The sequence below is a fragment of the Emydura macquarii genome, unplaced genomic scaffold (assembly GCF_026122565.2).
Source record: "Emydura macquarii macquarii isolate MOO-44397 ecotype Brisbane River unplaced genomic scaffold, CSIRO-AGI_Emac_v2 contig_2988, whole genome shotgun sequence".
In the NCBI taxonomy this organism is placed as follows: domain Eukaryota; kingdom Metazoa; phylum Chordata; order Testudines; family Chelidae; genus Emydura; species Emydura macquarii.
Genome location: NW_027133125.1, coordinates 3666612 through 3681918, shown reverse-complemented (window position 1 = coordinate 3681918; position 15307 = coordinate 3666612).

The following is a 15307-nucleotide window of genomic DNA, read 5'->3' as shown; positions in this document are numbered from 1 at the left end:
CTCCCAGGACTGAACGGGACCAGACCTGCCGCAGGCTCCCTGCCGCTGGCCGAGGTTCTCCTTTCGCTCAGGGAGCCTCGTTCTGTCCCGCCATTGCTGCGCCCGTCTGAATGGCCACAGAGCCAGCTGCGAAGGGGGCCAAGACTGGCTTCGCGAAGCAGGCTTTCACGGCAGCGTATCTCCGCTGATTTCAGTGGCATCGCCCTTGCTTTATGCACGGAGGTGAGGCCAAAATCAGGCGATTAATCATCCAAAGTAATACACGGATTGGCAGGTGGCTGCTCGAGATAGCCATTGCCTCATGATTACCTCATTCACAGCCCATCAAAGTCAATGAGAGTCTCTCCACTGATTCAGCGGGCGTTGGATCAGGTCCTTACATAACAGGGGTCACGACACTTATAATAAGAAAGGAGATGCCCCAATACTCCAGTGAGGTGAACCGCAAAAGTATCTAGAGAGATTGCACCAGCCCTGGATTTTAATAGGTCTTCACCAGCGGCCGAAACCAGCGGTTTCTCATTGTCTCCTCCTAACTTCAGCCAAAACTACTGTCGCTCTGGTTAGTATTGTGGGAACCGCAAAAGAAGGAGAGATTCTCCAAAGTGTCCACCTCTTCGCTGTTAGCAAACCGGGGCTGGGAAGCTGATGAGAAGAAGGAATCTTTCGAGGGTTTGAGCATTACGTCTTCCCGCCCCATAGGGAAACACCCCCTTTTTTCAGTGCTGTATTGTCAACTCTTGTGTTTCCTGCCAGCATTTAGCGTCACGAGAAGAAATAACGCAACTAAAATCCAAAGGCAGTCAAACGCTTTCACGTATCAAAGGAAATTCAGCCAGGTCTGAGTTTGAATTTGGAGTGAAGGATCAGATTGGCTATTAGATGATCAGAATCTCATTCAGCCACACATAAAGGGTGTCTGAAGTTACATGACCAAATCCAGATATAGAGGCTTGATTTGCAGGGGGACTCAGTACATGAAGTTCCCATTGACACCCATGGACGCTTGTGTGTGCTTGGAAGCCCTGACAGCCAAGCCATCAATTTTATTCCTTAGCAAAGACATGTAAAAGGACATGGGCTTTCCTCACAGAAGGGGAGTTTCTACTTTTCCAGCAATGTTTTGTCTTTTCAATATGTCATTGTAACAAAAGATGAACTCAGGTCTGGGCCACAAACGCCTGAGTTTAGTAACCTCAGGTCATTAACCTGGGGTGGAAATATAAGCCAGCTGTGAGTATTTAGCGATACAATTGAATCCATCAGATAATTCATTTAAAATAAATGGCCCCACTAATTCAGCCCTGGTTTTCTGTTCACGAAACTTACCCAGTTCTGGCAAACGTATTCTTTATTCACCAGTATTTGCGGAATAGTTTTAGTGTCTGTCTATTTACCTATATATCTATCTAGGCCAGTGATTCCATACACAGACTCTCTGGGATTCCCCTTCCGGGATCTAGACAGGATCACCCCCTTTCCCATTTAAGGGAAGGGAAAGACAAGGTGGTTGTGACCACAGACAGGGTCACGACCTTCGTCGGAGGGTGGGGGTTGACCCTCAGGTTGAGAACCCATTATCTAGGCTATTTTATTCCATTCATGACCATTATTATTATTACTATTGTTGTTGTTGTTGTTTTATCTGAGTGTCCAAGCATGCATGGGGGCTGACAGCTTGCGACAATCCCATAATAACCTGGCGACCCCTTGAGTGGTCCTGACCCCCAGTTTGAGAACCCCTGATCTAGTCATTTCTTGTGGAGTTTGGCTAGACACCTGCACCACATGTGTTGTTGCTCCTGTCTGATCGGATGACTGAAACATTTCAATAGGACAACGAGGAATAATGAAGGGTGGATAATGAAGACCCTTATTGGCATGGAAATATAGCTCTTTGTGTGAAGAACAACTGTTCTCTAAACACTTGTGAGCACACAAATTCGTCTGTGTAAACACAAGCAATGAAAGCAAAGGGGCATGGAGACAACTGAACCAAAGAGCCATGATTAATTCAAACAGATGTCGGTGAGTTCTTGTTTTGCAGACTTTGACTAGCACGCTACATGACACAGGATTGGGGTAAGAAGTCATCTGCCTCCAAAGTCTCTGCCTCCACTATCAGTCCCCTTAGCTCAGATTTTAACTGGATCTTCAAGGCCAGAAATCTTGCCGTCATCCTTGACTTTGAATTTTTTCTTTTCCTCCCTCATCTCCCTTGTCTGGAAGTCACTTATCACCACCTCGGGAATGCTGCCAGAATTGACTCTTGCGTTGCTTTTCATGCTGCCGAAATAGCTGTCCCTGAGGGACAGTCATCAAAACCCATCTCAATGACTGCAAAGCCCACTTTTATGGTCTTTTCCCCCTAGCCTTTCAGGTGTCCAGATCATTGCTTGGAACCGGATAGGAGGAAGGAAATGCAAGAGAGAGGTGATGTGCTCCTGCTTCCTGGAGAGAAGGTGCAATCTGGACACAGTAACATCTGCTTCTGATGAAGACTGATGACTATTGCATGAGGATGCAAAGAAAAAGCTGTGTCAATGCAGCCACTGTCCATCCCCGTACCAATGGGTGCCCCTTCTCCACCCATTTCCCAAAACATAAACCAATCAAGTTAGCCTAATAATATTTTTTCTTTATAAACCTCTCACTACTGTTTATTGCTCTTGGTTTTGCTACCTGCTAGGATGTTTAGTGACATTTTTCTGCCAGTGTTTAATCCATTATCTTACAAAGGATGGAAGTTAGACTCACGGTGCAGGAATTGTTACAAGGTCTCTCTCTCTCTTTTGTGTGAAAAGTAGACCTGCATTTTGCTCTTCCCTGTCTTTGGGTGCCACAAAGGTAGTTGGTGACTTTTCAGAAATAATCGTCTTGTCACAACACAGTCAATTCACTAGCTAATTCTCAGAACGCCCAGGGATGCAAACCATCCAGAGCTGGTGATATGTATACGATCACACTTTCAGAGAATTCTCTGAGCTGCCCTAAAGCAATAGTTAGTTTTAATGGGGTCATGAGGCACCTAAATATGTTTGAGGATATGGGCCAAACTCCTATTGAAACCGAGGGGAGTTAGGCACCTAAACGCTTTTGGAAATCTGAGCCTGCCTTCCTTAGAAATTGTTCAGTGGTGACCCAGACATGAAAACCTCTCCCCCCTTATAGTTTCCATCCAGTCCCAGATCTAGAGTACATGGCATTTACGAATAAAATATCCAAAGCAGAACAGCATTAAGGCCACGGTTCAGGAAAACACCTTCTGCTTTCTGGGCTCGGAGTTAGGCATGGGCTTTCCTGAACAACGGTCTCTAGCAGCAGGGTGAAGAGAGAATTTGGTCTGAGGATTTGCAGCCCAAGATAATATGGCTGCAGGGCCTCACAGAAGGTGTCTCTGCTACAGGACTTTCAGCTGCATCTCTTCCCCCCGAGTCCTCGGGTTTTTTTCCTGATAAACCTCAGTAACTTGGCTTGGCTCTGAGAACAGCAGCAGCAGGAACTGTCTGTGCTGTATGCACGGCATCCACTTTTGTTGCATTTGCACGGAGTCCTGAACAAAGCCCGGAGTCCTACTTAGATTACACTAGACTAACTAAATATAGGAAGCTGTTTAGTCCTCGGAGCCCCGTCCCGCCTTGATAACATTTTATTTTTAATCTTATGTTTGGTTTGCCCTTGGGTTTAAAAAGAGCAAAATCCTCCTTGACAGAATTCCAAGGAACACTGAAGATAAAGCGAGCGCTGCTGTGGGTAGCTGGGCATACACAGCTTCATAGGCTTCGCTCCAGCCTCCCTCCAGAGCCATTCTTCCCCTTTCTCTGACTTCCTAAAAAATTCCCCACCACCTGCCAAAGGTTACGTCCAAGCAAGACCACTGCCAATCATGGCCACTACTACCTACAGCTCATTGCACCGTGTGTTACTAATTCCAGGCACAGCACTGTATAGGCAGTAATGCAATGGTCCTGGCAATGTATACGGCCCATAAAGTACAGGGTGCATTGTCCATCACGTAAAAGGCGCCAACAGGCCGAGAGACCCCAGGTCTGGCTGGACCACAGAAATCAAATTCCCTTCTTAACTCACGAGGTGATACCCGTCGAGCAGAACTGATGTGCACTGTCATGATGAGCCTATGTTGAGAACTTGCACTCTCATTGCATGCTCTGGGAATGGGATGCATTTAGCCCCCTTTCTCAAAGTGACCTCTGCTCTGAAGTTTGCCTGGCATTCCTCTTGAGATGCCCCAGGGGCCATGTCCGCAACCAGGGTATCTAACGGCTGTTTGTATAAACCAGTAATTCAAGATAAGTGTCAATGACTGCCTATTGAACTATTAGATATATGTGCAGAGATGCCGGTGACCTAAACACGAGCTTAACTTACAATTTCACGATCACATAAGAGGAAGGATGTGAGTCATCAACAGACAAAACAAACTGACTAGCAACGTTGGGACACCAGCTAGTGCTGTTTAGAAATGCAAAGTCCATGTGATCCAGACATGTGGCTTTACCTTCCACACTGGGAGGATCTGAATTTCCACCCTTTTCCCTCAGTACCAGCTGGGTCACCATTTTCGGTGCCTTCACCATCCAGGACACACACCCCTCCCCCCAGCTGTTTTTGTGGACAAAGCAAAAGCCCTTTCCCTGCCAGGAATCACACTGGGTTTTCCTCGGGAGCAAATGTATCTGTCAGTTCTAAAGTGATGTGGATTTGGAGCAGCTCTAATTTAATCTGAAGGTGGGAAATAAAATCCTCCTGACCGGGCTGTTCTATTCTCCTCGCCCTAAATAATTGTGACAGGAAAACAGTTATTATTCAGCTATAAATGGCTCTGGAATCTCACTCCAACACACCCACCCCCATCATTAATTTCATGGTTGAATCTTGTTCTGACTGCTCCATCTCTCTTTTCTTTTTTCTAACTCCTGGGCTGAAATATACACACTCTTCTGATTGTTCTAAAGTTACTCATCCCTCCACCTACCTATACTTCAAATAGATAATTTACAATATCCAGACTTGTTGGCAAGAAACCCTTCCCGGCATAAGCACGTTACGGAGACTTGGCAAGTCCAGCTCCGGACCATAAGCAGTCAGATGGGAGACTAAAACTGACTTTGAGGTCCCATGTTTTGGGGCAGGTGGGTTTTGTGGGTGAAAGCGCCAACCTTCGCGCCCAGGGGAGGTGTTGCACTTCCTGAAGTGCACACGCAGGGGCTTGCGCCTGCGCAGGGCACAGACGCGTATGCCTGCGTGCACTTTTTCACTTGCAGACGTGTACGTTGGGAAATTGACTCCCTAATGTTACTTGGCAGATTGCTTGGCCCCGCTAAGGCCACTTTGCATCACTCCAGGGCTAAGCAACCTTAAGCCTAGCTTAAAGAGCCACCGAAGAATTCTCCTTGCATAGGGGAATCATCTTCCAGTGAAGATCCATGGTAGTGGTAGTGGCTCCTACTCTTCCCATGGTCCCCGGTATAAAAGAGAAATCTTAGAGCCAGGGGGCATCTCTGCACCCAGCTGTGATTCCCAGCTGCTTTGATGGCTCCTGAGAGTGGCCGCTGGCTGCTGCTGCTGTTGTAAGTAAGACAGAGCAGCCTAAAAACTTCTCTGTCTTCCACTGGGGACTCGGGCAGCACCTGGCAGCACCATAATCAGGGAGCCACGAAAGTGTGTTCGGCTGGCACCAAGTACAGGTCAAGCCAGTCTGGAGTTTCTGGGGGGCAGATCCTCCGTGGGTGTAGATTGTCAGAGCCCCCTGGACCTCAGTGGAGCTGTTCTAAGTTCTGTCTCTCTTGCCCCTTTGTCTGCTTGCCAATTCAGCTTATTATGTGTACCAACAGCACCTAACACAATGGGGGACGCTGATCATGCTCGGAACCTCTATGTCCTACTCTCTTACTAATAAAAAACAATACTCATAGCTGGTGGCTTTGTTGTAGGTGCTCAGCTGTGGGTTTTGGTGCCTAACTCTGGGTCTCTGGGCTTGAAAGTTTCAGCCTCAACCTGTTGTCAGATCCCCTGGAACTCGGGGGATCCAGAATAAAAGGAACCCAGTTTCCACCTCCTTCAGCCAAACTAAAGCCCAGCCTCTCTCAAAGGTTTAATTCAGAGTTTGTCACCATGGGACTTAACGCACACCCAGGAAGCCGCGGGGGAGGAGTTTGTACGCTTGGCATTTTTGGCTGATGCAGAAAAAAAAAATCGAACTCCATCAAGCTCAGTTTCTTGGTCACAAGGGCCTGCGCCAGTAGCCACCTGCAGTTTCCCCAAACACTTGAAAACTATTCCATTGCACTGGGACCTTCTGTTTGCCCATTGCCCGTTTTATTTTACTCTGTATTTGGGGTTTCATTTTTCCAGATGCTGCAGTGACCCCCGTTGCGCAGCTGCCACGAGGGGGCCGCAGAGTGCCCCCAGACGGACAGCTGGCAGGCGATGCTTCTTGCTCGTAGGCGCCATAGGTAAATTCCAGGGTATACCAATGGGAAGAGCTGTTGGCATCAGCGGAGACGCTCTTGAGCCAGTCAAGCACTTGTTCAATGCTGCTAACCTCAGCTGCCACCGTCTGTGCTGTGAAAGTTTCCCTTAGACCTGTTAAGGGTTGCCTGCCTGCAGACGCTAAGGGGTTAAATAATGGGCCTCTGTGCAAAGCGAGGGGTAAGGGGCAATCCTGCAGAGAACATCTGCCTAATCATTTCCCGTGTATTTATAACTCAGAACAGTTGCAATAGAAACAACAGCTGTAGCAGCATCACCTTTAACGGGAGTCGTGCTCCACAAACAGCTCATTGAGCGAATCAGCTCAGCTCCTTGTGACGCATTGTGGAGTCTTTACAGGAAGGACGGGGTTGTTCAAAAATGATGTGTTGAATCGCAGGGAAGGTCGTTCTGTGTTGTGCTTATCCACCAGCATAAGAAATTGGGATGGATGGGAAAGGTGGTTCTGATAACAAATAAAAGCTCCACAAAGATCCATCCCTCTATCAGTTTCTGGTGCCACCAACCACCACAGCACCTTGGAGGCAACCCCCAAGGCACAGAGCTTTCACCTCCATCTCTCAGCTCTAAGGGGAACCCAACCCCTTTCTGAGTTTCCAAAAATTCTGTTAATTTTTCTTCCCCATTGTTCTTCCTTTTCATGCACCTCTCAGCTTCCTGCTCTGCCCCAAATGGAGGTCAGGAGACTAAATGCCATGAGAGAATCTCTTCCGAGAAGATCACCTACCTAGTTCTCCAGACCCAATAGGCCCCCATTAGCAAAAGGCCCCATCTCCAGGGTTCAGCTCTGAACATTGGAGGAGTTCAGATTCAGATCACACACCAGAGTCTAAAGGGTCAGACTTCTGGTTCAGAGCCATGATAGAGATGGCCCCAAAGTGTGAAGTACAGCTCCCGATTCAAATTCCTTCAACGTCTGAGTGGGACCGGATCTGATGCTCTTGTTCAGACCTTTCCACAATGATAAAGTCACTTCTGCCCTGTGTAACACACATTTCAGTGGAATGAGAAGCTTCATGGCACAGGTGCAGAGTCACAAGGGAGGACATCATGCCCAGCACCTAGGGCACCAAGTGTTATATTAAGCAACCTCCACAGTCTGGTGAATATCTGGATGTGTGTTCAAAGCCACCAATGAAAAGGAAAACTGTTCACCCAAGTCTTGGTGGGAACTTTCTCAGGACAAGGAGCAATGGTCCCAAGTTGCAATGGGGGAGGTCTAGGTTGGATATTAGGAAAAACTTTTTCACTAGGAGGGTGGTGAAGCACTGGAATGGGTCACCTAGGGAGGGGGTGGAATCTCCATCCTTAGAGGTTTTTAAGTCCCGGCTTGAGATTTAGTTGGGGTTGGTCCTGCTGTGAGCAGGGGTTGGACTAGATACCGCCTGAGGTCCCTTCTAACCCTGATCTTCTATGATTCCTGTCAAGGACACAAGAGATGAAGGAGACTGTCCCTTACAGTTAGAAACATGCAACATACAAACAAAACACAGTGTGGGTTCCTCTTTAATCATCTGCCGAAGGGTAATTGAAAGAGCCACTCACAGCTGGGTGGCCCAGCTAGGGTTGATGTTTGCTCTGAGACCATGTTGTACCTAAAGGCCAAGTCAGGACTAGCAGGAAGAGTGCAGGTCAGGACTGCAGGGCATTGGCAGAGCTGTGTGAGATCCAGGTCTGGAACCGCAGAGAAGGGGCTGAAGGCCAGAAGGAGACATCTCAGCAGAGTCAAGGTGCAAAGCCCCAGGACTGACTAGCAGGGAAGGACTGGAGGTCAAGAGTGAGCAGGAGGGCTGAATGTCAGGATGAAGGTGTATTTGCAGAGATGAACAAGGGAAGTTTGCTCCCAGCTCTGTTCTTGGTCATGTCCAGCACTGTCAGCCCCTCAGGTTTCACAAGCACTAAGCTCACTCATAACGTTTTAACACAGAGAGAGGAGGAGAAGTCGCTAAATCCTCAAAGGAGGGTGGGTAGAAAACTTTCCTCGTGTAAAGAAAGGATCCAGCTTCCTTCTGGGGTCCCCCAGGGCTCTTGGAGGCTTCGGTCCTCATTGCTGATCTTTCTCACGCCCTGCTAAGGCCGCTGTTGCAGAGCAAGTTAAGTAACAAAGAAATATCTCAGCCCCCAAAAAAAGACCAGACGTTGAACATAGTTTTGCAAGGCGCCTCGCGCTATCTCACTTCAGTTGCATTCCCCCTTCTCTCCCCGTTATCTTTACAGTGGCAAGGTTTTAATCTGAGCTTTGTTTTCTTAACCGATGAATTGCTGCATCAGAAGTGGAATTAAAGCGGGTGGCCATGGCCGGGCACCGAGAATGCAGACCGTTCTGGATGGATTTGTTTCCTCGTCATGTGGGTGACAAGTGCTGGGGTGACAGCCTTGGAGATCTAGGTGTTTTCTACATGTAGGTACAGCACAGTGGGAAGCTAGCTTCCCATACTGCCCTGCCAACATAGTCTTGACTGGGATTACAGGACCTGCCAGACTGGATCAGACCCACGGTCTGTCTAATCCAGAATCCTGTCTCTGACCGTGGCTGGTACCAGAAGAAGGCGTAAGAACCCCCACAGAAAGCAGATGTGGGATAAACTGCCCCCCAAAAGGAAGGAAGATCTTGACGAGAGAGAATTGTTTTGCCCAACCAGTCCTTGGCGTCTCTTTTCCAAGCCTGCCAGTGAGGACGTCAATTGATGCCAACTACGCTAGTGCACGTCGTGCCAGCTGTCCTCGGGAGTGACCTGAGAACTAACCAGCTCACTTCACAAAGAAGCTGCTGAATGTGTTTGGTTCACCTGCGCGAGACGTGAGCTGGTTACCTCGCCTTGAAAGGTTCATGTCCCGCCAACCAGCCACAGACGAACCTCATGCTCTGGCCCTGCTTTTTCAGCACAGCTCTTCCCTTGGATCTGACATGAGGGCAGGACTTTGGGTCTGCTGCCTCCTCCTCCCCTGTCAGTGGAACTGAGCCAGTGCCGAGAGCAGCACATCCTGCATCGTGTCTGCTGCAGCCTGTGCTCGCGCGAGGTGCACCCTGAGCCTGGTGCAAGGCCTCCAGGATGTCCCCTGAGGTGCTGTTCATAATGGCTGCCTCCCCAACCCTAGCACACAGGCAGTGGCTGAGTCTTCCTGCAGGGCCTTAGTCTCCTACCTGACGATAGACACCGGTAGTAGTAAAGTGCTCGTCCCAGAGTGAATGGGGTCACTCAGGCCTTGTCTACACTGGTGGTGACACGCCACGGTGAAAGCAGGCTGTGTCCACACTGCGCTGTGTAGCTGCATGCGTCAGTGAAAGGCTCTGGCATGGGGAGGCAGCGGGGAAAGGCTCCAGCAGCAGGACACTCTACTGCTAAAAGGAGCAGAGCAGACAAGGAGGCACTGCTTGGGTGTGTAGAGAGCCATGGAGGATACACACCCAAAGGGTTCAGGTGCTTACTCACTAAGCAAAGCCTTACCATCTACACTGCTATTTAAACCTGTGCCAGGGGGGAAAGTGGTGTCTGTACTCTACACACCGCAGTCAGTGTAGACATGGCCTCGGAGTAGTATCAGTTGGAGTCACCCCTCTCTTACTTCCTGGTTCGTTAGTGGGTATCTTCCGCCACGCTGTTCTGCAGCTGAAGAAAGCAGCAAGTTCCCAGCCTGCAGTGCTGTGAGAAGACTTATTTTTGTCGCACTGAGCAGATCCTTTACAAAACCATGGGACTATAAAGATGGTTTATTTTTATTATTATTACTTAGAGGCAGTGTGGTCTAATGGATAGAGTACCGAGCTAAGACTCAGGAAGCTGACTTGCCAAGACTAACTTTGGACCAAAAGTCACTTCAACTCCGTGCCTCCGTTTCCCACCCCCACCTCCGCCTTTGTCTGTTTAGATTGTAAACTCTTCAGAACAGGAACTGTGTCATGCTATGTGTGTGGACAGCACTTAGCACAGTGAGGCCCAGTGCTTGGCTGGGGACCTTTCTTGCTACCATACTGCAAATAATCATGATTGAATGTCAAAGTCAAAAATGTTTCGGCAACTGAGTGTAAGAACATAGGAAGTGCTGCTCAGAAGCAAATCAGTGTCCCAACCAGGATCCCATCTCCCACTGTAGCCAATGCTGAATGCTCCACCAGAAGACATCAGCCCTCCATAACTGGCCGCTCTATACCACACTATACCTACCTGACCCCTGCTTGTGGTTGGTATCTACCCTGAATCATGAGGATCGATGGCCCTTGTAATTGTACCCAGGCTAATTCCACTTGCAGCTGTTACTCTTATTTCTGTGCTGTACAAACTCACAAAGCCCTAAGAATGTCAGCTTCCCCTGTGAGATGGGGTCTGTATTCCTATGCATGTATCTAGCTGTTTGGGGGTTTGATCCTTCCACCTATCAGCACAGTATCTGAACAGCTCGCACGTCAAATCAATAGCAATAATGAACTCCCTAGTGGATTCTTGGATGCTCTGGAACTTCAAACTCTGGTTGGGGTTGGAGTATGGGGTTTTTTTTGGGCTGGGTAGGCAGGGGATTTGGGAGAAGTTTTGGAATAAAAGGGGTGTGTGAATTGTGTCATTTATAACGGAAGGCCAAAGCCAAGGTCATTGCTCTGTTCCCTGAAGGTGGTCCAAGTCTGGATTTGTCTGATCTCTGGAAGTTTGTCCCATAACTGGATCCCCTCATGAGAGAACGCATTGTCCCCCAGGAGGACAGCGGTCATGGTCATTCATAGATTGAGGTAGCTGGAGCATGATCCCTTGAGGATGGGGCTAGGCTGTTCTCGGTCGTGGCAGATGACAGAACAAGGAGCAACGGTCTCAAGTTGCAGGGCGGGAGGTCTAGGTTGGATATTAGGAAAAAGTTTTTTACTAGGATGGTGGTGAAGCACTGGAATGGGTTACCTAGGGAGGTGGTGGAATCTCCATCCTTAGAGGTTTTTAAGCTGAGGCTTGACAAAGCCCTGGTTGGGATGATATAGTTGAGGTTAGTCCTGCTTTGAGCAGGGGGTTGGACTAGATGACCTCCTGAGGTCCCTTCCAACTCTAATATTCTATGATTCTATGATCCCTTGACTGCTTTGAAAATTAGGGCCAAGGCCTTAAACTGCCTTCGGAAGCTGCAGTCTGCAGGACTGGAGCATGGACCTGTTGTGCTTGTGGCTACCCACTAAAGACTGAGCATCTACTTCAGCTTCAGATAGAATGGTCCAGCCTGGAGGTGACAAATGCTTGGATCACTGTGGCCGCATCCTCCTCCAGGAGGAAGGGGCAGGGTTTCCTAGCAAGCTGGAGGTGAAGGAAGGCATTTTAGAGACTGGCGCAACCTGATAATCCAAGATAAGTGAGAAGTCAAACAGGACCCTGGCGGTTCATACCGCTGTGACAAATGGGGAAATGCTTCAAAGAGATGTTATCCCAGCTCTCATCGAAGGCTCGTCATCCCCCTTTCTGACCAGCTACACTTTGGTCTTACCTCACTTCAGCTTGAGCAACTGTTCTTCATCCAAGAGCTGATTCCCTGTGGGACTTCTGACATTTTAGTAGTGCATCAGGTTGCATGAGTAGTATAGATAACAGAGTGCCATCAGTAGCCTGTTAGCATCTAACCCCCTGACATCTTCCCTCTCTCCCAGTTGTCTCAGATAGATATTAAAAGAGAAGCCAGGACAGCATGGATCCCTGTGTGATTTGGCAAAAGCGAGGGCCTTCAGAGAAAAGGAGCCATCAACCTCTCTCAGAGTGACTGCAATTGTTCCTCTCCAACAGATCTAAGCGTTGGCTCAGCTAGTCCTGCCATGTCATGTAGGCGTGTTACTGGTACGAGAGCCGACTGGAAATTTGTTGTTAAAATATTTTGTCGACAGAAAAGATGGTTTTTGTCCAAATCAAACCATTTTGTGTCAAAATTAACAAAAATTCCCCCCCACTCCCCCCCCTCGAAAATATATTTGAAACCAAAAACAAAAGAAAGATCATTTGGAGAAATTTCATTTTAGAATTTCTAAATTCATTTAGCATTTTACTTTATGTTGTTTCTCCATTTTAGCTTAGTTTTACATAATACCGTGACATGTCCATCATGCTTGTGTGTGAAATGCACCGGTAAGACTGCCCTGCCGTAACACAACTTACGCTGAAATATTCTATTATTTCATTTTATTTTTTTTTAAATCACTGAGGGCAGCTGCTGCTTAGTACACATGGAAACATTTTACCTCCTTTTCTGGATCAACGTGCCTGCTGTTTGAGTTGTCATTAAACAGTTTGACACTTTGTGATTGGACTAACTCATCAGCGCCTTGCCCATATTCATAGATTCATAGATTCTAAGGCCAGAAGGAACCATTCTGATGTTTGAAATTCTGTGCTACACAGGCCACCAAACTTCCACAGAATAATTTAGGTGGATTGCTCTCCTTGGGCAAGCTGGAAACCTACCCAGTTGATGAATCTTTGGGGGCAGGACCAACTTTGGTTGCTCATTGCCCGGGTGGGAAGGCTGCAAATCTCTGATCTCTGCGTGGATGAGGTGTAATCGGACCGGAAGAGTGGTATGTTGGCATGATGTCTCCAATAGTCCTAGGCTGAAGAGAGGATCCAACATATGTCCAGCTGCACATGTTGGTCTAGAGAGTGCCTGGGAGAATCCCAGGATTTTCCTGTAGGCCAGGAGATCAAGCACTGTTGTGTCATTGAGGCTGTCTATGACAAGGCTGAGGTCGCCAAGGAGGAGAAATCTGGGGGAATCTAGCAGCAACGTAAGCCCGGCTCAAGAAGTCGCCAGGATTTTCACCCAGTACTCTGTACACCACCTGAAGTCTTAGGTTTCTATTGTCCATGCAGAAATACAGTTCGGCTGGCACAAGGGAAAGCTCCAGACGCCTGCAACATACCCGTAACTAAAGAACGACTGACCTTGAAAGCAGTTTCAGGAGACAGAGAGCAGGTTGGGGTGGGTGGAGGAAAGAGCAATAAAGAGCACAACCGCCTTATCCGCCTGGCTTGGTCTGCACAGCCGCCTCCCAGCCATGCCTTTTAGCACGTTCACTGCCGGTGCTTGTCATCAGTGAAACATTAGGGCAGAGCAGCTTCACAGCAGGTGTGCTCTGCTCCTGGCTACACCTGAAAGCTTCCCCAGCAGCTCAGTGGTTAAAATCCTCCTTACATCCTTCTCCTGGAGGGTCGAGTATCTATGAAGCAGCATGTTTTAGGCGCCCGCCCACCTTTTATTTTGGTCCCTTTGGTTTCAATGCTGCCCTCACCTTCATTACTGACCATATATATAGGTCTGGATGGATCATAAGGTCTAATTTCCAGCCTCCGCAATGGCATCATGCTGTCCCATTTGGCTTGGTGATCAGATCAGTTTTAAATGCTACCAAACCACAGGCAGGGACAAACTAAGAGAGGGCTCACAAGGTACTGGCGTCTTGCCACCTTCAAGTGTCCTGTTCTGACGGCTCACCCTGGAGAGGAGAGATGCAGTTATAGTTCAAACCAGGACACTCTGCCTTTCTAGTAGGTTTTCAGTGCCGGCTGCACCAACACCCTCAGAGACTGAGCGCAGATCCATACCTGTGCTAGTCCTAAACTGGCACAGGGGAGAGGGCCAGGAGCTTGTCTTCTCGGCTTGTGCCTCCAGACACGACAATTGCAGAGAAAAAGCAGAAGTGAATTTCATCCCAGATTTCTGTGCCGCCTGTCTCCAGTAACCGGAGTGGGTGGAGCTGGGGGCAGCTCATTCAGCCCAGAAATAAACGTAAACTCATTTCTTTCTCCCTTTGTAACATCCTCAGTGTAGGTGCAAGTTCGCTGAGGAGATATCTGAGTGCAACATGGTGGAATGATGCTACCGGTTTCGTGAGCAGCAGGGAAGAGACCTGAGACCTCTGGATCTAAAAGCATGTGCCTGTCCTCCTTAAGTACCACACTGACAGGAGCAGTTTGTAAGCCCTCTCTGCTAGGGCGAGTTAGAGCTGCAAATACCTGAAGGCTCATTGCAACCCTCAGTGTATGTGAAGCTGCTGAATGACACAATCACAGGGATAGCGTGAGTGAACCAGGAATGTCAGATGGTTTGAGGATGAGGAGGATTTTTTTCATAAGATTTAATTAAGTTATCTCTGTGCTTTGCAGATGCCCCCTGCAGCTTCATTGGTGGGAACATTCAACACAGAGCTCTGGGCTGAAATCAGTTTTCGTGATATGGGTGCAGTTCGCCTTTAAGTATTCTGGGCCATGGTGGTTCTGCAGTGAGTCCTGCCGCTGGCTTTGTCTGGGCCAGGACTTAGCCCCGTTATTCCAAACCTTACTGAATAGCTCCTTGCAAAGCACGCTGCAACCCAAACGCTTCCTTGGCATTGCAGGAAATAAGAGGAAGGGAAACATTGCTAGAGAAGGGGAAAAAGGGCATAAAGGCCACAAAATCAGAGCAACACCTTTTGATTTCTTTCATGCATTGAAGCAGACAGGTGACACAAGCCTGCCAACAGGTCTTCCCATCTATCTCTGTCCAACTCTCCCATTCTGCACAAAGCTCTTTGCTGTGTGTCTCTCTCCCTCTTTCTTCTTTTTTACGTCGGAGAGGATGCTCCATGGTTGCAGACCCAAGGTTTCCTTCCCTTGAGAAAATGCTCAAGAGAGATGCCACTAGGATAATCGGCACTCCAGTTTGCCAACTTTAACCCTGTGCTTAATCCTTTTTATTTCTCTGAAAACAGACTAATAAAACTCAGCTCACTGAATGCCCAAACGTCGTGAAATAGTACAGCGAAGCTTCTCCTGTTAAGTCTTTCAGTTTTCACATGGTA